The 26964-nt window shown below is 35.4% G+C and overlaps 2 long non-coding RNA genes across 5 annotated transcripts in view; one reads left to right on the top strand and one right to left on the bottom strand.

Annotated features, from left to right (window-relative positions):
* Positions 1–15112, top strand: part of LOC128546624 (uncharacterized) — a 42358-nt gene extending 27246 nt beyond the window's left edge. For all 4 annotated transcript variants that reach the window (XR_008366107.1, XR_008366105.1, XR_008366108.1 and 1 more), the window contains 3 exons: positions 8085–8131; positions 10111–10290; positions 10973–15112. This is a non-coding gene — a long non-coding RNA (uncharacterized LOC128546624). The remainder of the gene's footprint in view (positions 1–8084; positions 8132–10110; positions 10291–10972) is intronic.
* Positions 1–26964, bottom strand: part of LOC128546625 (uncharacterized) — a 118347-nt gene that overhangs the window by 54955 nt on the left and 36428 nt on the right. The window lies entirely within an intron of this gene.

Genomic DNA, 26964 nt, shown 5'->3' with positions numbered 1-26964 from the left:
CCCTCTAGCCCCGGGTTGAGCAGAACTCAACATTTACACATGCTAAAAGTACAAAAAGCAATTTAGAGACATCCGCAGATGTATTCAAACGGCGATGAACATGGAACCTTCAATGATACACGTGTTGAGGTGTGTAATTCCATGAAGAGCGGCGTTTGGTCCCCAGATAAAGTAATGGGTTTGCCCCTAACGAAAGAACAATGGGCAGAACTAAACAAACTGGAATTTAGGAAGGGGATTTGAGGTTATGGAGCCTGCGTATCACAGGAACTGTCAAAAGACAAAATTAAAAAGCAGGCACTATATCCAAGGGGTGGTTATACAATACCCAAGGCTATGAAAGCGGGAGTATTGGAACCACCCAGGCCGAAATGCAAGTCTTGGATCCAGTGTTGTTATATTTTCTGGTCCTTCGAGATCATAGAGTCGATGCAATTTCCTTTTTGATAGAATTCCTCTTAAGTAAATGCTAGGACGGGGACTGGAGGTGGGGATGGGTGGGGGGGGGGGGGGGGGGGGGGGTGCTTGCACTTTCCATAACCTCTCATGAACAGATTCAATCAAACCTTCGAAATCATGAAGTCCATTCAATACCTTTTTGATAGAGTTCCGCTTAAACCGATGCTAGAACGGGCGTGAGTGTGTTGCACTTTCAATTACTTCTCATGAACAGACTCATCAAACTGAGTCTGTTATTATTGCAGTTTGTTGCATTCTATGGTTCTAAAGGATTGTTTAACAGATCTTAATAACTACCACAACAACAATCTTGAAGTGCCGTTTGGCGGCTGTAAAATGTCTCCCCGTACTTGGATTCAGAGTTGTTATTAGTCCTCTACTGGTTGAAAACCAGTCTCGAGGACTATAGAAACGTTTTTCCGTCATTCCGCCCGTCCTTCCGTTCGTCCGTCCGCAATTTCGTGTCCGGTCTATAACTCTGTCAGCCATGAAGGGATTTAAATATTACTTTGCTCAAATGTTCACCATGATGAGATGACGTGTCATGCACAAAACAAAGGTCAATGTCAGAGTTTGAGGTCAAAGGTCAACATGGCTTTTTATCCTGTCCGGTCCATAACTCTCTCATCCATGAAGGGATATTAATATTACTTGGCACAAATGTACCTCATAATAAGACGATGTGTCATGCATAGATTTAGACGCCGAGCACAAAGGTCAAGGTCACACTTAGCAGTCAAATGTTAACCTGGCATGAACAGAGTCTGTTTCGTGTCCGGTTTCTTAACTATGTCATTCATGAAGGGATTTAATATCACTTGGCACAAATGTTTCCCATGACGAGACAACGTGTCATGCGCAAAAGCCGGACCCCGGGCTTAAAGGTCAGTGTCACAATTGGGGGGGGGGGGGGGCAAAAGTCAACAGGGCTTTTTCCTGTCCGGTTCATTACTCTGCCATCCGTGAAGGGATTTTAATCTTACCTGGCACAAATGTTTCCCATGATGAGACGACGTGTCATGTGCAAAGCAAAACCCGGACCCCTAGCTCAAAAGTCAAGGTCACAATTGGAGGTCAAACGTTTATAGGACTTTTTTCCTATGTCATCCATCAAGTGATTACAATATTATTTGGTATAAATGTTCCCCATGATGAGATGACATGTCATGCACAACACCCAGAACCCTAGCTTAATGGTCAAGGTCATACTTGGAAATCAAAGGTCAGTAGGACTTTTTTCCTGTCCAGTCTATAATTTTGTCATGCAAGACATGATTTAAATATCAATTGGTACAAATATCACACTGGATGACATGTCATGCGCCAAACTCGGGCCCTAGGTCTAAGGTCAAGGTCAAACTTATGGGCCAAAGGTCAGATACAAAAATGACTTTTTCCGGAGCATTACTTCTTCATGTATGGACGGATTTTAATGTAAATTGGCACAAATGTTCACTACCATGAGACGGATTGTCATGCGCAAGAACCAGGTCCCTGTTTCATGGAGAATCTTAAGTTATTTTTTTTTTTGGTTGGGTTTAACGTCGCACCGACACAATTTTAGGTCATATGGCGACTTTCCAGCTTTGATGGTGGAGGAAGACCCCAGGTGCCCCTCCGTGCATTATTTCATCACGAGCGGGTACCTGGGTAGAACCACCGACCTTCCGTAAGACAGCTGGATAGCTTCCTCACATGAAGAATTCAACGCCCCGAGTGAGGCTCGAACCCACATCGATGAGGGGCAAGTGATTTGAAGTCAGCGACCTTAACCACTCAGCCACGGAGGCCCCGTACTTTTGTTTTGGTGTCAGAAGTGGGATCTTAAGTTAGTCCTAAGTCCTAGGACCCAGGACCAATATTAGGATGGAATAGGATTCACTTAAGATCGTTTCAATAAACAATCTTATCTTTAGTCACAGACTTAGTCCTAACTGTTGACTTATGACCAATTTGTACTCTCGAATTGAAGTTAAAAAATATAGCGCAGGCGCTGTTTGCCGCAATATGTCATTCGTCTGCGACAAAATAATTAAGGGAAGCGCCGCAGGAAAGCTACAGAACAGGTCGGACGCTGAATACCTTGTTCTTGCAGTGGCTGTAAAAATCTTTCTCCCAGCAAGAAGGGGAAACATGCTCCTTTTGTTACCAATTAATAACGCTAAATGGAGTGTCTGGGAGTCGGTGTCCCAAGTTCAAAGATGAAGTTCTTTTGTTGTTGTTTTTTTTTTCAGAGATTTATATACACTAATTTTTATCATTGCAAGTTCTTCATTATGCAAGAATCAACAGTGTGTCTACATTACTACAGACTCTCTGGATATTGTTAAGATTTAGGTCGGGGAAGCAAAATTTTGATCGGGTGAGACAAGTGAATAATTCCAGTAGAGGAGAAAATTACCCCCAAAAAAAGAAGATAAAAAAGAAGTGTATAGGGGTATGGATCAGTACCTAACCTATAGAATCGGGTGCTAGTTGTAGAGGATACTATATATTATCTTTAAAACCGGGAGATGATTTCGGATGTTTGCTCTCGTATTTTCTCATCAATTTAAATACATTGTACATGTATGTGACAGGAAATAACTTCTATAGTCTTTAACAAGTAGCATCTTACAGATTTATAATTCTTCAATCCCGAGCAATTTGTACGTCGTAATTCTTGTTTTTGTTTTTCTCTGGACTGACGAGTTCAAATATTTATCTGAACGTTTTCTTTAGTAATCAAGTCATGAATTGTTGAATTCGTTTTACTGCATGAGTAAACAAATAACCTGACTACTGGAAATCGCTGTTAAAATTTCATATTCAATAGATATGCATCTACGGTGGTATGTTTAGGACATATGTTATTTTTCTTTAAGATTAAATTATCTCGTGCGCACGACATCTTATCTTGAGCGATCAACATCTTATCTCGTGCGCACGACATCTTATCTCGAGCGATCAACATATTATCTCGTGCGCACAACATCTTTTCTTAAGCGATCAACATCTTATCTCGGGCGATCAACATATTATCTTGAGCGATCAACATATTATCTTGAGCGATCAACATCTTATCTCGAGCGATCAACATATTATCTTGAGCGATCAACATATTATCTTGAGCGATCAACATCTTATCTCGAGCGATCAACATCTTATTTCGTGCGCACGACATCTTATCTTGAGCGATCAACATCTTATCTTGAGCGATCAACATATTATCTCGAGCGATCAACATCTTATCTTGAGCGATCAACATATTATCTTGAGCGATCAACATCTTATCTCGAGCGATCAACATATTATCTTGAGCGATCAACATATTATCTTGAGCGATCAACATCTTATATCGAGCGATCAACATATTATCTTGAGCGATCAACATATTATCTTGAGCGATCAACATCTTATCTCGACCGATCAAAATCTTATTTCGTGCGCACGACATCTTATCTTGAGCGATCAACATCTTATCTCGAGCGATCAACATAATATCTTGAGCGATCAACATCTTATCTTGAGCGATCAACATCGTATCTTGAGCGATCAACATCTTATTTCGTGCGCACGACATCTTATATTGAGCGGTCAACATCTTATCTCGAGTGATCAACATCTTATCTCGAGCGATCAACATATTATCTTGAGCGATGAACATCTTATCTCGAGCGATCAACATATTATCTTGAGCGATCAACATCTTATCTTGTGCGATCAACATCTTATCTCGAGCGCACGACATCTTATTTATATATATTAAGGCCCTTTGTGTGTGCATTTAGGTCATCAGTAAAACATACGGACAAGTTGTTAATTAGGGTCCCGCCTATTCCGCTATTATTTAAACTTCCCACAAGTACATGTACAAATTTATCACATTAATTGGGAGAGCAATGCATATAATTGGTCATCCTATCTTCAAAATCAAATGAACATATTAACCAATAATGCATACTGCATGTTAGAACAGCAACAAATTTCAGTTCGATTGATAAATTCGCGCAGAAAAGTTGCATGTATGAATTAAGGGAAAACAAGGAAAATCGTTTAATATATGGGCGAAGTATGGAAGTACTGGAGGGACAATTGATTTCCGTACTTCCCACTTCTGACTTCTAACTTGTGCACTTCTCACTTCCAACTTCTTGACTTCCTACTTCTAACTTCCGCACTTCTGACTTCTAACTTCCACACTTCTGACTTTCAACTTCCTGACTTTCGACTTCTGATTTCCAACATCCACACCTCTTACTTCCTTCTTCTAACTTCCAGACTTTCGACTCCTGATTTCCAACTTCCACACTTCTTACTTCCGATTTTTTGACTTCTTACTTCCCTCTACTAACTTCCGCACTTCTGACTTCTAACTTCCTGCCTTTCGACTTTTGATTTCCAACTTCCACACTTCTTACTTCCGACTTCTTGACTTCTTACTTCCCTCTTCTAACTATCGCATTTCTGACTTCTAACTTCCACACTTCTGACTTTTAACTTCCTGCCTTCCGACTTCCGCACTTCTGACTGCCAACTTTCCTTTTCTGGAAGTCGGAAGTAAGAAGTGTGGAAGTTGGAAGTCGGAAGTATGAAGTCAGGAAGTTGGAAGTCGGAAGTGCGAAGTTAGAAGTCATAATTGTGGAAGTTAGAAGTAGGAAGTCAAGAAGTTGGAAGTGAGAAGTACAAAAGTTAGAAGTCAGAAGTGGGAAGTACGGAAATCAATTGTCCCTCCAGGGCTTCCATAGCGAAGCCTACATACTTTTTTTTTTGTCAAGGACTTAAATTTATTTCTTTGCATCATCACTGGTTTTTGTTGCCTTTTTTATCAGTTTCCGTATTTAAATGTCTAACCCTGCAAACATGTGAAACGGTTATAAGTATAATCTAAATTAAAACAAAAACGGTGGCAGCCGTATGTTTTTACTAATGATCTGAATTCACACAAAGGTCATTAATAGATATTGATAAGATGACCGAGAAAAGATGTTGATCGCTCGAGATAATATGTTGATCGCTCAAGATAATATGTTGATCGCTCGAGATAAGATGTTGATCGCTCGAGATAATATGTTGATCGCTCAAGATAATATGTTGATCGCTCAAGATAAGATGTCGTGCGCACGAGATAAGATGTTGATCGCTCAAAATAATATGTTGATCGCTCGAGATAAGATGTTGATCGCTCAAGATAAGATGTCGTGCGCACGAGATAAGATGTTGATCGCTCAAGATAAGATGTCGTGCGCACGAAATAAGATGTTTATCGCTCAAGATATTATGTTGATCGCTCAAGATAAGATGTTGATCGCTCAAGATAATATGTTGATCGCTCGAGATAATATGTTGATCGCTCGAGATAAGATGTTGATCGCTCAAGATACGATGTCGTGCGCAAGAAATAAGATGTTGATCGCTCAAGATAATATGTTGATCGCTCGAGATAAGATGTTGATCGCTCAAGATAATATGTTGATCGCTCAAGATAATATATTGATCGCTCAAGATAAGATGTTGATCGCTCAAGATAAGATGTCGTGCGCACGAGATAAGATGTTGATCGCTCAAGATAAGATGTCGTGCGCACGAAATAAGATGTTGATCGCTCAAGATATTATGTTGATCGCTCAAGATAAGATGTTGATCGCTCAAGATAAGATGTTGATCGCTCGAGATAAGATGTTGATCGCTCAAGATAAGATGTCGTGCGCACGAGATAAGATGTTGATCGCTCAAGATAATTTAATCCAAAAAAAATAATTGATTGCATGTCCTAAACATACCACCGTATGCATCAAACCGGTGCGAGATTAATTATAAATAAATTATTTACGAAAAATGCCAACTTTATGATAACTAATAATTGAGCCGCGCCATGAGAAAACCAACATAGTGCGTTTGCGACCAGCATGGATCCAGACCAGCCTGGGCATCTGCGCAGTCTGACCAGGATCCATGCTGTTCTATTTACTCACCAACCCAGGATCATGATCACAGTACGCACTCGGATGACATTTCGGAATACCTTAGTGAGCTTAGAACTTTAAGGAAAAGAAATATAAATCGACCATTGATTGCACACTTGAATATTAAACGTATTAAAAATAAAGTTTCGGAAGTGCAGGAAATTTTAAAAGAAAAACTTGTTGACATGTTTATTCTCTCAGAAACTAAATTAAATGAAAGCTACAATAGCAATTTATACATATTCAGCGGATATAAAATGGAAAGGAAAGATAGAGACAAATTTGGTGGGGGGGGGGGGGGGGGGGGGTTAATGGTGTATGTTAGGGATGATTTACCATTTCGTAGGAAAAAAGATTTAGTATCTAAAATATAGAAAGTATGTGTTATGAATTATCTTTGAACAAGAGAAAGTGGTGTATGGCCATGTATAAACCTCCAAATTTCAAAAATTGTTCTTTTAATGATAATTGTATAACTCTATTAGATAAACTATGTTGTAGCTATGTCCATTTCCTTGTCATTGGAGATTTGAATTTTGATTTAAATAGACCTGAAAAATCAGAAACTTTACAGCAAATATGTGACACTTACTGCCTAACAAATGTGGTAAAGGGGTCTACATGTTTTACCAAGAATGGTATACCTTCAAGTTTAGACGTTATCCTTGCAAACAGCTCGAATCTTATCTGTAATACTATAAATTTCAATAGTGGCGTAGGTGATTGTCACAATTTAATTGCAACTACTATAAAGGAACATTGTTCTAAAAAAAAAAAAAAAACATTGTTCTAAAACTAAACCAAAATATCAAAATATGTGAAATTTAGATCATACAAAAACTTTGACCAAATGAAATTTAATGAGGATTTAAATACTGTACCGTTTCATGTAGCAAATATTTTTGATGATGTTAATGATATCTACTGGGCAAATGAATTTTTGTTAAAAGAAGTGATTGATATTCATGCTCCCTTGAAAGAAACCAAAATTAAAACACAAAAAATACATTTTATGAAGTTGCGACGGGCTTCTATTTACAATTATGCAGATGACAATACGCTTTCTTTTAACTATAACGATATTAATGTGCTTAAAACCACTCTTCAAGAAGACAGCATTAAGATGATAAACTGGTTTGAAAACAATCTTAAGCAGGCCAACCCGTACAAGTTCCAGGCAATATGCATTGGAAGAAATACATCTGATAATATTAAAAGTTTTCAAGTATCAGACACAAATATACCCTGTGAATCCCATGTAAAACTGCTTGGAGTTGAAATTGATTCGCTGTTAAATTTTAAAGTTCATCTTTCAAATGTCTGCAATAAGGCAGCAAGACAAATAAATGTTTTAACAAGGTTAAACCGTTTCTTAAAAGAAGATACTAAAATTTTAATTTACAAATGTTTCATCAGATCAAATTTTAATTACTGTCCATTAGTTTGGCATTTTTGTAGTAAAGAAAGTACAAATAAGTTAGAAAAACTTCAACATAGGGCTCTGAAAATTGTTTTTAATGATTATACATCTAGTTTTGACTCTCTATTACGTAAAATTGATATGCCAACCCTTCACATAGGTAGACTTAGACTCATTGCTCTGGAGGTTTTTAAAAGTTTAAATAAAATTTCTCCTTTACAAGAACTTGTTTCAGTAAGATCATCAAATTATAATTTCAGATATACAAACACTCTTGAGGTACCAACAGTAATTACGTCCACATATGGTAAGAAGAGTTTACGCTTTGAGGCCACACAAGTCTGGAACAGTCTTCCGAACGAAGTTAGATGTACTACAGATTACATGGAATTCAAGCGACTGATCCAGACTTGGAGTGGTCACAAGTGTGCTTGTTCTATGTGTGCCTGAATTATACCCAAAATGCTTAGTATTCTTTCTTTTGCTTTAGCCCTGCTATGCATCCCTCCAGATTTTGATTCTTCTGCTTTTGATTTTGCTTCATCTTATTTATGTTTAGTTTGTCTTGGCTGCATTGTATCTTATTTATGTTTTAGTTTGCCTTGACTGCATCTTTATCTTATTTATGTTTAGTTTGTCTTAGCTGCATGCTTTAGCAAATGTCCTAGTTATTTTTAGTTTTAGCTACTCTGCATACGTGATATATGTATTTCTGTTTGTTTAAATAATACTTTATCATGTCTTATTTTCATCCTGAATGGTAGCTGCTGTTCTCTTAACCTAAATCTGTTTATGAATTTTATTTCGCAAGTCCTGACTAATTTTTTATAGAAGTATTTTTAGACTCCTTTTTGACCAGCAGATACTACACAGGTCTTAGCTTTTTGTATAAAATTTATCTTCATTTTTCACTGTTTACATAAACTTGTATCTTTTAGGAATTAAATTCTTAAGTAATTTATGTGCTTACCTCTATCACTATAATGTAATATATGTCTTTCAATTAAATTTTTAGGTTTGATACTCAGGTTTTAATCTGAAGAACTTATCTTAATATGTCTTAATGATGCTTTTATTTAAAGTTTGTTTGTTTGGATGTTATAGGATAATATGTTTATGTCGGATACAAACTTCAAGCTTATGTTGTAACTTTCATATATAACCGACGTTAAATAAATATTATCTTATCTTATCTGTTCGCTAACGGTTTCTCTAATTGCAATAGGCTTTGAAAGCGAGCAGCATGGATCTTGACCAGAATGCATGGATGCGCAGGCTTGTCTGAATCCATGCTGGTCGCAAAGCCACTGTGTCGGTTTTCTCATGGCGAGGTTTATATTAACTTTCCCCAGCAATTACCTTATACATTAGAAATACAGTACGTAATATTACATGTATATTCCTTACCGGGCCTCTAGCCACTTCCTTGCAATTTCTTTAGAAACGTTCATAACCAAGAAATACCAAATGAACTGACACATATATAGTAAACAAATCTGATATTTTATTATGTTTTGACAAGTCCTTTTCTTTACTATTTTGAACAGGAAGATCATGATATATGTTTTCCGCACATTTGTTGACCATTACGAGAAACAAAATTAAATGAAGATTTCACAATTCCTACATCATTTTACATGTATGAAACAAATTGTTCCTCATGTGAAATAACAGTACAAGTGGATTGCATAATTATGCCTTTTTATATCCTTTTTTAAAAATATTTTTTTTTTTTTTTTTTGTGGGGGGGGGGGGTGGGGGGGGGGTGTCAAGTTATTTCAAATACATAACTCACTGACAGTTATGTTGCACTTGTTCATTTTTTATCAATGACTTATATTACAATAAGTGAATCGACATGGAACTCTACATTTATTTTGTGTTACTCGGTTATTTACATTTGGAAAGAAAATGTAAACTATCCAGTGAAAGCTGGTATATGTGATCAATTTACAAATGTAGATTGAAGTGTTAGATGAACACTGATTCAGTATTATTTGATATTTCATTTGCAACAAAATGAAAGATAAAAATAACTCAAAATACATGGAAAAAGGAAGTCCATACTTCTAGACATTCTTTTACAAAAAAGCTGACATGCTGATTTCTGGAATTGTTTGCAATCATTTGGTATTATGATTTTCCTTACTACCAAAATATTAATGTAATTTAAAGATTGATATTGCTGCTTATAAATGGAATTTATTAAGTAATATTAATACCCCAAGGCTTGTTACAAAACAATTTTCAGACAAAGTGTTAACATTTTTATTTTGTTTATATTAGCTCACATCATGCTGATAGAGATCCTCAGCTCATATGGTAGCCAGGGTTTAGCAGTGAACTGACTCAAAAGATGCCATTTAGTGATTTAATGTGGATAATTCAGATCATTTACCAATGATGTACAACACTGATGGAACTGAAGGCAATACTTGCACTGACGGCCAGGGCTGGTTATATATAGTATGTATTGATCAACTTACTCTTAATATTTCCTGTATTCATGAAATTATAATACCAAACCATGCTAGATTTTAATTTTGCTCAAAGGAAGTTAATGAGAAGAACATTAAATAGAATCATCATGATCATGCCAGCAAAAAGTATTGAAATACAATAGTTAATTTTAATGGAAGAACTTCATTCACAGGCTTTTGAATGTGGTCAGTTTGATTTTGACCAAGTGATGCCTTCAGTGGTTTGAAAATTTAACATCTGATACTTTATATTTCTAGCTCAGAAGATAGAGCACTAGACTATGAAACAAAACGCTGCAAGTTTGATCCCTTGGCTATATGCATCTATTCTCTTAAAACTGAAACTGAAATGTTTTCAGCTTCAGTTTCATTCTCTTAAACAGTTTAAGAGAAAAACATGTCTGAAGTCTTTCATCCTCCATTTCCTTCTCATTTACAATGGTGACTTGTCAGTATTGTTACTGTAAATAGCTACTATCAAAGAATGACAGTAAATATAGGAACACTTAATAGGTTAATTGAACACCATTACATAACTGAAATACTGTGGCAAAATTGAATTGTATTTAAACAACAACAAAAAAAGGAAATTTTGCAGGTGAAAATACATACCAGAAATAAATTTAATGTTAATATACTATTTTATTACATAGAAAAATCCTTTTCAGATTAGATGTACCTCCTGATGCACCTCCTTAAACACGAGATTTCTGCCATGTGAAAGGAGCAAGTTGAAAGACACACTGTTGGAGATGGGGTCCATGGACCTTATGTATACAGCTATATGAACAAGGGCTGGAACAAAGCAGACAAGACTGGACTTTTATTGTTAATGAATATTTTAAGTTGTATGTCACCAGTATAATAGGGTTATTATAAAAGTGGTTAGATCTTGGATGTGGTATTTGGCTTGGGGTGCATTTTGCCAGACCTGGAACACACGAGGCCTGCAAGCGCAAAGTCTGACCCGCTGTGGTAAAATCGCCAAAGGCCTGATACAACCGCCTAGATCAAGCTACTGTAACAGTTATAATCGTACTTTATTTTTTTATCTCCATGTACTAAAAATCATTTCTCAAAAATACCCGTTACAGGTGATATATTAAATTTGGTACGCCTTTAAAGTTTAAATTCATGTTGTTCTTGTTTATAAACAGTTGATTACCGCGCCTTGTTTACATGTGGAATTTATTGTTTGAAAGCGAAATAAAATGTTTAAAATGAATGAGAAAATGTCAGTATAAAAAGCTTGCACTTTTATGTTAAGGGAGTAGTGACAGGAAATTTTGCTTTTTTTGTAGCTCAACCTGATCACAAAGTGCTCGGGGTGAGTAATTGTTATCACTCATTGCATGTCTGTCCGCCCGTCCATACGATTCTTAACCTACATCTCTTAAATCATTTGGTGGCAGGCAGATGATGAAACTTGGCTTGGATGTCCTCTAGATATTCCTGCCTTTCCCTAGGGAAAAACCTTGTTTAAAATATCGTGCACTTAGGTGACGTCACTTAGTACTGTAACTATTATGACGTCATAAACTATATAAATTTTGTTAGGAAAACACAGATCTATTTGCCTCCGTGATCTAATTTTAACGTGATGGGCAAGAAAAATTATCTAACATGTCTGCATGTGTAAGACAGCTGTTTCCCTATCCTCGGGACAGCTCGGATAACGCTTGGTTTTTCATTCCACACTATCCCTCGTGGTAGAGAAAAACCTGTCTTACATAGGCAGGCATGTAAGATCCTTATAGTCTTGTTATGCATATTATTGGTATGCTCAGCTTCAGTGATTTTCAGTGAAGTTCTATTGATTTGTTATATTTTATCTTGTTTATACTACTTGCTGTAAACAATTAGGCTGAATTTCACCAAATCTCGCAAGTGATTAGTGTGGAGCAAAGTTGTGCATATTTTCTTCATGTTTTAATAAATAATTTTTATCAGAGTCATGACCCTTGATTTGTCAGAATCTTTGATCTGTGCTACTTCTCCTATATCACTGGTTGGAATTCCAAAATACTTAAGGATACACTAAGGGTAAAATGGCATGTTTAGACATTTTTTGTTTTTATTTAATATAAATTCACCATACTTTCCTCTATAAATTGAAAAAAAAAATGAATTTAAAAGATCAAATATAAAACATTATTAGATAATTTTCCAGGATAAACAGTAAATATCTGACATTTGTTTACAATAAAACCTTTGTGAGAAGAGCAGCCATATTATAACATCTGCAAATTCCCGAGGGATCGTTTGGTGCTCAAGTCCGGTAAGGCGAGGGTACCAACGTATCCTATGGGATTCTGCAGATGTTATAACACAAACTGAACATGCGCTAACGCTATTCTAGCATATAACACGTAAAAACGAATAAATGAATATATTGTCGCTCAACGTTATTGAATTTCCATGAAATGCGTGGGAATGTAGGAGCTTTTGGTTAGCTTTAATGGTGAGCTTTTGTGACAACGCAATATCCGTTTTCTGTCCGTCAACATTTACTAAAAAATCTTCTTGAAAACCACTAGGCAGATTTACGCCAATTTTGATGAAACTTTGCAGGAATGATCCTTGGGTGGTCCCCTTTCAAAATTTTTCAAAAAAATTGAATTACACACAGATCTCTGGTTACCATGGCAACCAAAAGGAAAACTTTAAAAATACTCCTGTTCAAACCCCCAAGGCATGTGACATCATCTAATGGACGTATTATGTTATGGTCCCGGTGTCCGTCTGTCTGTCGGCCCGTCCGTCCATTAGCAATTTCGTGTTTGCTCTGTAACTCTTGAACTCCTTGAAGGATTTCAAAGAAACTTGACACAAATGTTCACCACACCAAGACGACATGCAGATCCATGTTTCGGATGTCTCATGTTAAGGTCAAGGTCACACTTTTGGGTCAAATGTCATATGAGTGTGTTTCATGTCCGCACTGTAACTGTAAATTTCGTGTTTGCTCTGTAACTCTTGAACTGCTTGAAAGATTTCAAAGAAACTTGGCACAAATGTTCCCCACACTGAGACAACTTGCAGAGCGCTTGTTTCGGATGACTAGCTTCAAGGTCAAGGTCACACTTAGGAGTGAAAGGTCATATATGACATTGCTGTGTCCGCTCTGTAACTCTTGAACTGCTTGAAGGATTTCAAAGAAACTTGGCACAAATATTCACCACACTGGGGCGATGTGCAGAGCACATGCTTTGGATAACTCGCTTCAAGGTCAAGGTCACACTTAAGGGTCAAAGTCATATATGACTGCTTTGTGTATATTGCAGTGCTCTTGTTTTTATTTGGCAGATCCCTTTTCGTTCCCTTACAAAATATTTTTTTTTGAATAATTTCCCTTATTTGTAACTATAAATAGCTTATTTTGAAAGTTTTTAGCTCACCTGTCACGGAGTGACAAGGTGAGCTTTTGTGATCGCACTTCGTCCGGCGTCCGTTGTCCGTCCGTAAACTTTTTTTTTAAACGACATCTCCAGGACCTCATAAACCGCTGGGCCAATTTCATCCAAACTTCATAGAAATGTTCCTTGGATGAAGCCCTACAAAAAGTGTTCAAAGAATTGAATTCCATGCAGAAATCTGGTTGCCATGGCAACCGAAAGGAACAAAAATTAAAATTTTCTTCCCAAAAACCAGAAGCCCTAGAGCTTAGATATTTGATGTGAAGCATTGCCTAATGGACCTCTACCAAGTTTGTTCAAGTCATGACCATGGGGTCAAAATTGACACCGCCCGAGGGATCATGTGATTTTACATAGGAAAATCTTAAAAACTCTTCTTCTCAAAAACTAGAAGCCCTAGAGCTTAGATATTTGACATGTAGCATTGCCTAGTGGACTTCTAGTAAAGTTGTTCAAATCATGATCCCGGGGTCAAAATTGAACCCGCCCCAGGGGTCAATTGATTTTACATAGATTTCTATAGGAAAATCTTAACAAAAACTTTAAATAATTCTGATTCTTCAAAAACATTGCTGCCAGGGGGCGTGGTTACTTTTCCTCTCATGTATACCGTACTTGTCCAAATTATTGCTTTAAGGTAAAAAAAAAATGGCCACGCCCCTGTGTCTGACATGTACTTATTATAGGCTTTTATATTAGAAACTTTGAAAATCTTTTTCTCTAATAGCTAGAGCCTTGATATTTGGGGCGTGTAATATCAGTTTTGTAATGTCTACTGCAATTGTTCAGATTTTTGCCCTAGGTTCAAAAGTGTGTGTGACATGTATATAATATAGGCTTGCATAGAAGAAACCTAACTCTGACTTATACAAACACACTTGAAGCCTTGTACAAAGGTTAGTAGGGCTTTAGGGTCAATGACTCTCTTGTTATATATTAAAGATTATTGTCTTAAAAACAAGCTGAAATTTATAGAACTTCTAGCCCCAGTTTCACGAAAACTTTAATAATTGCTTAGCTATGTCTGTTATTTTAGATGCATGTTTTTGCCCTTTATGTGTCTTAAATGTTGACTTTTTTTAGCTCAACTGAGCCAAAGGCTCAGGGTGAACTATTGTGATCGCTCACCATCCGGCGTCTGTCCCCACTTTCCTTTAAACAACATCTCGTCCTAAACCACCAGGCCAATTTTGATGAAACTTCACAGGGATGTTCCTTAAATGGTCTTCTTAAAAAACTGAATTTTATACAGAACTCTAGCTGCCATGGCAACTGAAAGGAAACACTTTAAAAATCTTCTTGTCAAAAACCACAGGGCCAAAGACTTTGATGTTTGACATGTAGCATCATATAGTGGTCCTCTAGGAAGATTAATCAAATTATCCCCCTAGGGTCAAATATGGCCTCGTCCCCGGGGTCACATGTTTTACATAGACTTATATAGGAAAAAACTTTAAAAATCTTCTTGTCTGAAACCACAAGACCTAGGCATTTGATATTTGGTATGTTGCATTGCCTTTTGGTCCTCTATTATGATTGTTCAAATTATGCCCCTAGGGTGGAAAGAGGCCCCGACCAGGGTACCAAGTTTTACACAGACTTATGTAGGAAAAACTTTAAAAATCTTATTGTCTGAAACTGCAAGGCCTAGGCTTTTGATATTTGTTAGCATTGCATTGACTAGTGTCCTTTACCAAGATTATTCAAATTATGCTCCTGAAGTGAAAAGAGGCCCCGTCAAGGGGGTCTCATGTTTTATAAAGACTTACAAAGGAGAAAACTTAAAAATCTTCTTGCCTGAAACTGCAAGGTCTAGGCTTTTAATATTTCTTTTTTAGCTCCACTATTCAGAGAATAGGGGGGGCTTTTCTACTCACCCCGTTGTTGGCGTCGGCGTGAGCTTTCTTGGTATATGTTTTTCGGCAACCTTTATTTTTCTGTCATATCTTTGTTACTATTACATTTATCTTACTGTAACTTCACATAAACATTGTCCTGCATACAGACAAAGTGTGTGCAGGGGCTAGGCCCATTATACATAAGGTCAAGGTCACCAAGGTGTTATAATTTGTTTTTTTTTAAGGTTAAAGTTTTTAGGCAACCTTTGCTTTTCTGTCATATCTTTGTTACTATTGCTTATATCTCGCTTTTAGTTCACATAAACGTTGTCCAGCATACAAACAAAGTATGTGCAGGAGCTAGGCCCATTATACGTAAGGTCAAGGTCACCAAGGTGTTATACTTGGGTTATTTTTAAGGTTAAAGTTTTTCGGCAACCTTCGTTTTTTCTGTCATACCTTTGTTACTAATGCTTATATCTTACTATAACTACTGTCCATAACACTTTCGTGTCCGCTCCATGTCTTCTAAACCCCTTGAAGGATTTTCATGAAACTTTGGTCAAATGATCACCTCATCAAGACGATGTGCGGACCCCATTAGTCAGCCTTGTCGACTCAAGGTCAAGGTCTCAACTCAAGGTCAAAAGTTTGAGCCTTCCATTTTGTGTCCGCTCTATATCTCCTAAACCTCTTGAAGGAATTTTATAAAACTTGGGTCAAATTATATCACCTCATCAAGACGATGTGCAGAACCCATGAGTCAGCCGTGCTGGCTCAAGGTCAAGGTCATAACTCAAGGGCAAAGGTTTTAAGCCTTCCATTTTGTGTCCACTCTGTATCTCCTAAACCCCTTGAAGGATTTTCATCAAACTAGGGTCAAATGATCACCTCATCAAGAACTCATGAGTCAGTCATGTCAACTCAAGGTCAAGGTCACAACTGAAGGTCAAAGGTTTGAGCTCTTTATCTCCTTAACCCCTTGAAGGATTTTCATGAAACTTGGATCAAATGATCACCTCATCAAAACGTTGTACAGAATTCATGAGTCAGCCATGTCAGTTCAAGGTCAAGGTCACAGCTAAAGGTCAAAGGTTTACCCTTTCACTATCCATAACATTGGCGGGGGATTTAGCTGTCTTTCAGACTGCCTTTTTACCATTGCTTATATCTCACTGTAAGTGCACATAAACATTGTCCAGCACACAGAGTATGTAAGTTTATAAGTGTCTGATATTTTTCCAAAAATATTAAAAGTGTTATAATAGTTGTTGAACCAGTATTTCAGATCAAATTATGAAATGCCATAATTATTTATAACTGCACAAAACAACAGTTACACTGTTGTTTAACATTTATAAACTTTGTTATCTTGAAAAAATTATGAAAACTAAAACATTTTTATTGTCTTTGTATCCATATTTTTCTTTTAAATCCAGATTATTTTTTTTGTTTGTATAATATGATTTTTACCACCTAGCCCACCTTTTATTTTATTATGCAGTTACATCATGCTAATGACCAACTGCTAAAAGTGAAATACCTAATGTCAAAATTGTTAGTAAAGTGTTAATTATAAAGTGATAAATGTTAAAAGTTTGTTGCAAAACAGAATGAATGCATCCATTAAATAGTCATTTGCTATTATTACACAACTTTGTCACCTTCTGATATGTAAGAAGGAATAGTATCATTCCCATATTCCCATGTTCACATGACTGATAGAACATGCTCAGACAATCAGAACATTGTGTTTTCAAATAATTGAAAGTTACATTCATTAGCTGAAGTTAAATAGGTTAAACAATGTGGGCATAAAGCTGGCCAAAAGATGCATAAGATAAATTCATAAGACAATTTATTATTTGATATTTAGCACTATTTAAACTATGGCATATAACATTTTGCATTTAGAATTTTGCAATGAGTAATTGCCATTATGCATACTGATGTATAAGGCATTTGGCAATTAGCGCTCAAGACATACCTGTCTTCCACACACTATGGCTTTCCACACAATTCAGTGTTTTGTGAATATCAAGTTTGTGTGTCTGTGTTTGGGTGTACATGTAGTGTCTTTTTTGACAATTTCTCAGTCATATAAATGACAGTGTCTACTTGCAGCAGTGATGCAATGCTGAACTTTATAGTTCTGCCACATTTGAATATCAAACCATAGACAGGTGACATGATACCCCAACCAATCACATTATTCTGACAGTCCTAGTACTATTTTTAATGCTGAGTGACAACCTAGGAAGTTACTAGTACAATTTTTCATGTATTTAGTATAACGTGACCAGGGATCATACCCATAACCTTCCGCACTTGAAGCGGTGGAGGCAATATAATGTCAAGTACAGAACTTGATTACAACAAAAGGGAGATTTTGTGTAGTTAACGGTTAGCTCAGTCGTAGAGTACTCACCCTGTAAGTAATAGGTCCTGGAGTTTGATCCCCAGACTAAATGCACATTTTACGCACAATGTGGGACCGTAACTTTATGTTGTCCTAGATCATAATTACCTTGTTGTCTGTCACATTAGAAATTCAAGGGCGAAATTTATATAGCGGGGAAGTGTATCATGGTATTGGACTTGCACTTTACTTGTATGCACTTTCATTAAATATTCTCTATTTATTCTTATATGGGGGCTACCACCCACCTTTTTTAAAATCCTAGCAGTAAGTGCATACCAGTAAAGTGCATTGTAGGCAGAATAATTTGTGTAGGCAGTCATTTAGTGCAATTGGTAGAGCTCTTGCCCTGAAAGCAAGGATTCCCAAGTTCGAGACAGAAATTGACTCCGCATTTTCTCACCTTGTTACAATAAGCTGTGAAATAGAAAAATCAGAATTTTGTTCCATAATAAATGGCATTAGCATAAGTATAACTTGTGGCATAATTACAAACAAGTCACAATACATCTTTTTCTTATTGTTTTTTATTGACATTTCGGTACGAGGGTTTTTGGTACGAACCACAGGAACAGTAGAACGTCGTTCAATGTAATCTTCATAGGTTTGTAGTATCCAGGTCAATAAAGAAACATCTTACAAACATTTAAAACGTTTGAAAATGTTGTTTTTGTTGCAATTAAATTGCTGCATCTGTTTTAAAATCATAATCAATGACTTTAGCAACAGTCGGCCATCTTAGTTTTATCTGGATTACTGCCCTTGAAATCAAAACAACTAACGGCTCCGTCAAAACTTTGTCACCACCCATACGGGCTGTGTTATACACAAAACAAGCACTGACTACGGCGGTGGCATATTGTAGCACTGATTACGGCGGTGACTTATATTGTGCTGTCGAACAATCGCGATTTTGCTTCTTTGAGAAATACTTCTAGACAGTCCAGCCATTGTCTCGAGAACCCGAGAAAAATTGCATGGCGCAAAGAAAGACAATTAAAATCTTTTTTCTCAGACAAATACCATGCATGAATGCGGCCATTTTTGATTTCGGGGTGTTTTTGTCTTAAGACAATCCATGGACTATCGTAAGACTGCTCAAAAGCAGTCCTAGACTTAGGATCGATTTTGGTCATAAACTTAGGACTAAAAATTTGGGACTGTTTTTATGACTTTCTTTGAAACGCAAAATTGTCACAGTTTAGGTCTTAAGACTGTTTTAAGACTTAGGACTCTCCATGAAACGCACCCCTGGTCCCTAGGTCTAAGGTCAAGGTCATACTTGGAGACCAAAGTTTAAATTAAGAATAACTTTGTCCGGAGCAATTCTTCTTCATGCTTGGGAGGGGAGGATTTTAATGTAACTTGGCCCAAATATTAACCACTATGAGGCACCGTTGATTTTAGAAATACGTCCCTTTGTTGTTACTATAAATAGATTATAATGCTACTTTTTTATTACTGGCCGTAGAGAAAAATTGAGACCACTTTTTCGTGGTACAACATGCATGCAACATCGATTCTTTAGGTGTATTTTGACCTATCACGTCCAGGGAAAGAGTTTTGTGTGGAATTATACCATGTAATAAAAAAAAAAATCATGATCAATTTCTATTTGTTGTTACTATAATACTGCAAATAACTTGTATGATAACTTTTTAATAATTGGCCAAAAAAACTTAAAAAAAACAACTTTAAGTTTCTAAAAACAACTGTATGTTTTTATACATGCAAATCTTACTCCAACTGTTTTGTTATAACATATTGTATATCTAGTACAATATTGTTTAGACATCATTGACAGATACAAGTTCATTATAATTATTATACTGCAGTAGAGAAAATTAGGTGCCTACCAGTTTGGAACTTTGTATTGCATGGCAATACTTCATTCCTCGTTTTTTCTGGTACTTTGAGATCATGGAGTCGATTCAATACATTTTCGATAGAGATCCGCTTAAGGAGGTAGGTTACCTTCATATTTGTTTGTGCGCATGTCCAACCGGAAGCTAACGTGACGATTTACGACGACGTTTACGACAAACTAAATTTGTTTGTATATTCATTTTTCTGAAAACAAAACATGAACCTGTCTTCGAGCTGATGCTTTGTGGTTTAATAACGTAGAAATAATGAATAAATTGCCGCAGAAACGCTTCAAAACAATGTTGCCTTTAAATGACGTCATTGACGTCATGACGTTACGTGTCAGTTACCGCGTAAAATCAATAGCTGTTATCTTGAAAGTACGTAATTCTGTGCATTTCCTTTATTTTAACTATTTTCAAAAAACCATTATTTGCTAAAATATTTTTTATGAGTCTTTTGCTCAGAAAAATAATCAATATTTTGCTTCTTTTATGTAGTTATATTGAAATGTTATGCGGAATGTAAGAAAATGGATGATGGTAACCAATGTTATTTGGAATATAGTTGGGTGAAAGGTTACTTTTTACGGCCATTTTCAAATAAAAAATCTAGCAGTTTTATTTGTAATACCTTTTTTCCAGGGTCCGTTGATAATTTGTTACTTATATACTAAAACTTAGATCTAAAATTGTTCAAATTTCAGTAGAAAATAGTGGTTTCTTAAATTGAATTGATGTTACCATGGAAACGAAGCCCGTGACCTATGTATCTAAATGTAAAATTCAAAAGCGTTGACACTGATCTATTTAAGAAACACAGCTTCGGCTTTTTATTTTCATTTCAACAATATCCATGAGAATAGTAGCAGCAAGTTGAACTATTTTTCCATGAAAAATACCATACGATGGGTACTGCTGTAAGTATTCTAACCTGTGAAATGTGTTTGAATAATGCAAATAACACGAAAATGTAACTTACTTTAGAAATAATATGTTTTAAAGCCGCATTAACTAAAAAGATAATCTTATTCAATATTTTTTATAAGAAATTACGACAAAAAGCATGATAAAAGCTATTTTAAACATCCCTGTTGCCATGGTTACTTTAAACTTTAAGAAAAATAGGGTACCACGTAAAGTGCATGGTATTTTGCTAATAATATTACCCAAATATTCCATGATGGTCATTAACAGAATGGCACTGAAGCCGTCGAAAACCCCTATTTTTATACATAGTTGTTTAAAAATGAGAGAAAATGCGTTACCATGGAAACACGAGCCCCGCGACATATGCATTTTAAGCTTATATTAGAAAGCTAACGTGCATACTAGTAAAATTATCAATTATGCAGACTTCTACGGATATCAATGAAACTAAAATACTCTGAAAAGTGTTAAATTTCCGTATTTTCCTTCTTCTTTCAATATGAAATACGTTTGGAGGGTCATGTTCTTTAAACCTGGATAAAAATTGAACTTGAAGGGACAGAGACAAACGAAATTGAGATTGTAGCAGTTAAAACTTCATATTACACGAAATACAAAAAAATGCTGCGGTTCAACTAATTTGAATTTACCCTTGTACCAAGGTAACCTACCTCCTTAAGCCGATGCTAGAGGCGTGAGGGGTGTTGCACTTTCCATGACCTCTCATGATCGGCTCAGGCTTCTATTATTGAAGTTGGGTGCAAGCTATGCTTCCAAAGAATCTTATTACAAATTTTATTATTGATAGTTCTAACAAACACACAACTTGATTCAAGTAACAAAGAGGTAAAACTTTGAAAATTAAAAAATATATCGTTTAAGTATTTTTCAAAATGCTTCCTTAATTCTTAGATTTTGTTATGGTTACTTTTTATCACAAAAAGTCCATTATGTTTGAGTTTTAAATTATTGCATTAAACATGTGCTTCAACCAAAATTAATGTAAAAGTAGTGTTGGTCAAAAGTGTACTTTAAAAATTACTTTGAAAAAATTCGGAAAACTTATGATCTACAGTCATATTTCTAAAGGAAATTTAAAGTTTCAAAACACTCAGTAGTTGTTAACATTTCCTTCATTTTTATGTATATGACGAGCTGATAATAATTTTATTTTATTAGCAAACCTGTCACGTAGTGACAAAGTGAGCTTTTGTGATCGACTAGACTTAGCACTGCATTAAATTTAGCATTTAATACAAATCAAATGTAATTTAAATTACATCTTAATTTTGAATTTTGAAAGCAATCGCAAATTAAATTTCAAAATTTACTTTCAGTTTACTTTGCGTTTAATTTTTCATAAAATTCCTAAAACAATTGCATTGAAGTTGTTCTGTAATGTTACAAAATTTCTGATTTAGTTGTAGTTTTAGGACAATAACTCTGCTGATTTATATGAATTAAGCGAATATTCATGTAAGTAGGGGGCCTCCGTCGCCGAGTGGTGGTGAAGGTCGCTGACTTCAAATAACTTGCCCTTCATCGATGAGGGTTAGAGCCTCACTCGGGGCGTTGAATTCTTCATGTGAGGAAGCCATCCAGCTGGATTACGGAAGGTCGGTTGTTCTAACCAAGTGCCCGCTCGTAATTAAATAATGCAAGGAGGGGCACCTGAGGTTTTCACCACCATCAAAGCTGGAAAGTCGCAATACGAGCTATAATTATGTCGGTGTCGGTGCGACGTTAAACCCAGCAAAAGAAATAAACAAACCATGCAAGTTAATTTTGAATGCCACTGCTCAAATTTCGCACAATGTCTAGATATACATAAACAAAAATTCAATTACCCTAATTTCTTACAATCACAAATTTAATGAAATTTTATGACAATAAATCTGACGATATACATGACATTAGCGGAACTTCATGCAAGTAGATTTTGAATGCCATAGACCAAATTTAACAACATGTCTTTATGAAAAAATAATATAATCCAGAATTAATGAAATAATAGGAACATAATGCTAATGATTTATACTAATTTAAAGAGTCTTCAGACAAAAACATGTGAAAATTTTGTATTAAGATTTAATAATTTAATTCGATGAAGTTGAAAGGGGTGGAGTAGGTGTCCGACCGGATCGGATGATTCAGAATGAATCATATGGCCCGTGCCCCGTTTGAGATTAACTCATTGTTTTATCTCATCCAAGCCTCTTACGTATATGTAAGGACTGAAATTCGTACATCTATGCATACTGCTCACACGTATTCCTCAGCTAAATATCAAATGTTTTTGATCATCAGTTATAAGAAGTTATTATATCTAAGTAATGTTTTTAAGAAATTAATAAGCAGTCAATCCGGCTAGTGAACTGTCTTTTAAATGAATGTATAAAACTTAGAGTGATTTCTTCAGGCTATTGCAGATAATATAATAGTACCAAAATAAAATAGCATTAGGTGACGTAATAATTAGACAATATGAGATATTCCTTTCAAGATCATACGGCAAATATATAAACTAATTTATCTAATCCAACATTTTTTTTGTCCTACAGACTCAAATGTGACCGCAGTTAATTGATGATTTCTTTATTTTTATCGTGGCTGATTTAAATATTTAACTGCATTATAGCTCACAGTTATCGGAAATCTTTAGCAACTTTAACCTTTTTAATTGACCTAATTTATATATTAACTTTTTTCCTTGTTTATTCGATTGATAATTATAAATGTTTTTTACATTTAATTCATTAGCAGTTATCTATATGTCATATTTCCTAGCTTGTTCACACAAGTATGCTTACATCAGTAAGCTTTCAGTTTTATATAAGAAAAAGGTTGGCTTCAATATTATTGAATGCTGCATGGTTGAAGATGTGACTGGCCGTAAAATGACAAACACTTATTGTCTATCATTACATTCAATGTCTTGACTGTTCTGAATAGAAATGGAACTACTATATTTAAACAAATACGGAATGTGCATTACTAAATGGATAAGGTATGGTTTGGAGTATAAGGCGTTCAGCTGACAGTTTTTAGGTTGTGAGTTCAAGTCTTACCAGTGGCAATAGAATTTCGTTTTAATTAATTATGTTTTATCTGCAAAATGAACTATAAGGTAAATTGGCCACGTTCAGCACAACTTGTAAATGTGCAATTACTCATTTCTACATATAATGATAAATAAGAACAAAAAGTATGAGAAAATTTATATAAAAACCAAAATGATACTGATAATTTAAACATGTGGTCATAGTAAAAGTTGAAGATCGTACAGCTATGCCACTATGTCATCACTTCTACTTGTTGATTATTTTAGTATCTTACTGGCTATTTTAGTACATGTAAGCACAATTATCAATGTTTAATTAAAATTGCCAGAAATATCTTCCTGAGGTTAATACTTCTGTACACATCCAATTAGATATATACAATTGTTCCTTTTTCAGGACTGGTTTAGATTTAAGGCTGTTGACTTTAAGAATTTCAATATATATACCAGTATTCTAAGAAATTTATATTCATCGTAAAGAGAAGGGAAGTTACCATAACATAAGGTCGATAAAATGAAGCATGGATTAGTGCCCTTGTAGGCTATATAAAGAGTAATTAGAAAGTGATTACGAATTATCGAGATAGCCAAAGGGAAGTAACCTGTGGATTTTAAAATTGTAACTTTTAAAAGTTATAAAAATGATAACTGCTATAAGTTACACCCCTGACTGATCAGTTGTACACTCTATTGCTCATTCATTTAGATTAATTTGTAAACTGATCCATTCATTCCTTCATTGCATCATTTAATCAATCGACCATTCATTTTATTATCCATTCAGCCATTCCTCTCAAGTGTATATTTCCTTCATAAAAATAGTATGCAGTTCTTTTCTTGTAAAGAATGACTCATTTTTTCAGTTGATCAATCAGTCGATCAGTCAATCAGATAGTTAGTCTACAGATTAATCTATACACTGATTATTCATTCAGATAATGTATTGATTTGTTCTTAGAATATTTAGATCAATCGTATAACTTTTCATTTCGTGTCATTTGAAGCCTCCGATCATTCCGCACGTAATCAATCAATAAATCAATCAATTAATCAATCAATCATCTATTTATATTCATTTAGTTAATTTCCGAAATGTTCATATAATGAGTCGGTCATTCACTCAAACAATCAATCAGCCATCCAATCGGTTTATCTTATAATACTTAATTAACATTCCGTCCATTTCTTTATATTTTCAGTTGAATTTAAGAGCAAAGTTCACAGTGACGAGTCCTTCATAATTCGCTGTAACAGTTATATTCTTTGTATTAGGTTCCTGTCTGTTTTATCCGTCGCTATTTGGATTACTGTGATTCGTATGATTTGCAGGAAAACTATTCTTGGGACCAACGACCTCTGTGACAGACAGACAGACAGATAAATTTTTTTATTTACAATCAGGTTCTACAGCATGTATACATGAAAACACCATGCATTATTTTATTAACAAATGTGGGTGTATATAGATAGCAAATATATTGAAACATACATAATTTTCTTTTTTTTTTTCATAAATGGGGACAGTTTGCCGATTTGAACAGATAATAATTGTGTAGCAGACTAAAAGAGATAATCTGGGTCCCTGCTACATAATATTAAGGGGAAGGGTGGAGTATTTGACCAGAGCGGATGATTCAGAATACCTCAATAGAGCATCATTCCCAGTTTGAGGGTACCCCGCGGGCATGGTTTAATCTCATTCAGTTTACATTTTGTATTACTACACTGTTATTCAAGTATTTCCCTTATCTGGTTGAAAATTTAAAGAAATCAGAGCCATCACGCCTGACATGTCCGATACTCAGGCGGAGTTTTGAACATGTACCATTTTTAACAAATTTAATTTCCAGGTCAATATGAAATACAAAATTTACAGAAATTTTACGTTGAATGAAATTTACCTGCAGTTAAAATATGCTCAAAACAAGTTTACTTCAAATTTACTTGCAGTCTATTGGATTTATATTTTACACATGAAAATTAAAAAAAATTAATTTAGAAGTTAATTCCACTTTTCATGAAGTGTTGCAATCGATTTTAATCAAAATCGTATACAATTTGTATTAGGCATAACATTTTGGTTCCTTTCGAATATTGGCCAGATATCATCATGAGTTTTAGAGTCATGGCCCCTTAAACGGCCAACATTTGCTTTTTGGCCTTTGAACACGATAGAGACCATATTTTGCAATCAATTTAATCGAAATTTCACACAATTTGCATTGGCATATTATCTCGGTTTGTTTTGAAAACTGTCTAGATCCAATTATGACCGTTATAGAGCCTGCGTGTGAGCACAAGTACAAAACATCTACTTTTGCATCTACTTTTAATTACAAAAGTACAGCAAAATCTGTACTAAGCGGCCCGCAAAGCAGCCCACAAAGGAAGACACCCATGAGGCTGCCAAAGACAGGTTGCTGCCTAAGTCAAGTGGCGTTGAGAACAAATTATATTTCGGCTTGTGTACCTGTTATGACTTCTTTATAGTAGGACAAGCGTAATACTGAAATTTTATGAAATTCAGTGTAAAATACTATAAAAACATTCGAATACCCCGAAGACATTCTCATTGACAAACATACAACTACAAAGACAAAAAAAAATGTGACATGGCTGCGACTACACTTAATTGATATATTATGGCATTTAACATGTGTAAAGGTTTTGAATTTTCAATATGAACGGGATTGCATAGCGACTTACAGCAAACAATGCTGAAGGCCATGTTTAAAGCTGATAAAAAAGAAACTGACAATGTGAGACAAATTGCCCATCACTATCTCATGAAATAGTAGGAAGTACAAGCAAAACACTGGATGCAAAGACACCTTTAATTTAAAACCCAATAACAGATAAACTTAAAAATAGTTATGGTATCTGCAAGAAATGTTCTGAAAGAAAGTGGAAAAGGCAAGTGTACAAAACAAATAAAATCTAAAACGTATTCTCTGATTGATACTTCAACTATCTGCAGCTGAATATCTATTAATTGAATAAACATAATTATTCTTCTCGTTTGAAACAGCAGATGATCAGGCATACATTTTGTATGAAAGACAACCAGTTGAAACTGGAAGCGATGATGCATCAGGTAAAACCTTTCATTATTCTCAAATAACAATGCTTGC

The sequence above is a fragment of the Mercenaria mercenaria genome, chromosome 11, assembly GCF_021730395.1.
Source record: "Mercenaria mercenaria strain notata chromosome 11, MADL_Memer_1, whole genome shotgun sequence".
Classification (NCBI taxonomy): domain Eukaryota; kingdom Metazoa; phylum Mollusca; class Bivalvia; order Venerida; family Veneridae; genus Mercenaria; species Mercenaria mercenaria.
The sequence above is the reverse complement of the archived record's forward strand: the minus strand, read 5'-3'. Positions and strand labels throughout refer to the sequence as shown.